Here is a 2079-nt window from a genome sequence, read left to right on the forward strand (position 1 = left end):
AGAGGAAAGACTCTTTCAATTCAATTTCACAAGCTTTAAGCCTTGGACAATTATTCAATTGCTGCTTATATGAAATATGGTGGCGATGGTGGAGGAAAAATGCTTTTCTTGGGAGAGATAGATAGATGATAGATAGATGATAGATAGATAATTCATGTATGAAAGATAGATAAATATAGATGATAGATGATAGATAGATGATAGATAGATAGATAGATAGATAGATGATAGATACATAGATGGATAGATAGATAGATGATAGATACATAGATAGATAGATGATAGAATTCAAAGACATATCTCAGTGATCTATTACCTCTGAAGAGACTTCACATACTAGTGTAACCAAACTGTGAATATATCCATGCATTAATACTTTCATTAGTGAAGAACCAGCTTGATGCAATTGCTTATCAATGAATTAGCTACACTAGGTAATGAACAAACCTTCAATTGATGAGGATTTTAGAGACAGTTCATATTAAAGCTCTAACACTCAGTCAATATATGTGGAAGGGGAATTATTACAGGAATGAACCATGTTCCTAAAATGCATTCATATATGGAATTGCGTCAAAAACTATAGGTGCTTCTCTCAAACCCTTCACCTTCTTTGCATCCCACGTGTTGGAAAAATCCATGGGGTATTCATAAGAGTTTGAATATATGGAGCCTCCAATGATTAAGTCCTTTGTTTCCAAAACTATGAGCTAAGTAAACCCCAATTCTTCAGGAGCTCTCTAGGCTTGAATGTTTTGTTTTAACCAAACAAAACAAAGCCATTACTACAGGGACAAGTACTTAGTTCAGATATAGAAAATTGACACAATATTTCTTCATAATATGTGTAACTAGCATATACATCAGTATTCATATGCTAAAAGCAAAACGTCTCACCAATAGGCTGCTCTACTTATTAGTTGGGAAACTCACTGAAATATGCTTTTGCATTCTACAGCTTATCAGGATGCAAACTTTACCAGCAAATTTAGAAGCAATTACCTTAGTATGAATAACTGTTTCTTCATTCACTTGGATGGGATTTCCCTGGAAATGGGCCTTGATTGGGATGAGAAATCCTGGATCAATTACAAACCCTAAAATCATTGGTTTAGTGTAATTAACTCAAAATGTTATTTCATCGTGATTTTCATACAATATAGTTTTATGGCATTTAGATCCCCTCCCCTATCTACACCTTCCACCACAGCCGCCTCCCCATTTTAATGTTACATATATATATGTATGTATATCAGCTTGCATGATCTTATTGTGTCCACAAATATTGTTGAGTGTGGGCTTTGGGTTCATCCACTGTGTCCAACAAGAATCAAGAAATTGATTCCTGTGATTTCTGTAAGACCCCGTTACTACCCCTCTTTTCTGAAATTGTTAATCATTTCTTGAAGTTTTCTGGTAAAATTTTAGAATCTTTTATATGTAATATCATATCATCTTCAAATAAGGATAATATGACACCTTCCAATTTATATCTCTTCAATTTCCTTCTCCTGTCTTATTTCTCCATCTAGACTTTCAAACACTATATTCAAAGGTTTGGGGATAGCAGACAACCCTCTATGGTTCCTAATTTTGATATGAATGCTTTAAATTTTTCTCAATTCAGAATGATGTTGACTGTGGTTTTTTGTACAAAGCCTTAATTATATTGAAGTATGTTGCCTCCAGTCTAATTGTATCTAGGGCTTTCATCATGAATGAGTGTTGCATTTTGTCAAAGGTCATCCCTGTGTCTATTGAGATGATCATGTAATTTCTGTCTTTAAGTTCATTTATATGTTTATTGACTTATGTATATTGAACTATCCTTGCTTCTGTGGAATAAAACCTATTTGATCAAGGGGAGTGATCTTTTTGATGTGAGTCTGTATGTGGTTTGTGAATATTTTGTTGAGAATTTTTGCATTTATGTTCAGTAAAGATATGGGTCTATAGTTTTCTTTTTTGGTTGTATCTTTACCTGGCTTTGGTATTAGAGTGATGCTGGCATCATAGAAGGAATTTGGAAGTTCTCCCTCCATTTCTATCTTTTTGAATAAATTAAGCAGTATTGGGTAT

Source organism: Nannospalax galili, unplaced genomic scaffold (assembly GCF_000622305.1).
Source record: "Nannospalax galili isolate Female #2095 unplaced genomic scaffold, S.galili_v1.0 scaffold2071, whole genome shotgun sequence".
NCBI classification, from domain to species: domain Eukaryota; kingdom Metazoa; phylum Chordata; class Mammalia; order Rodentia; family Spalacidae; genus Nannospalax; species Nannospalax galili.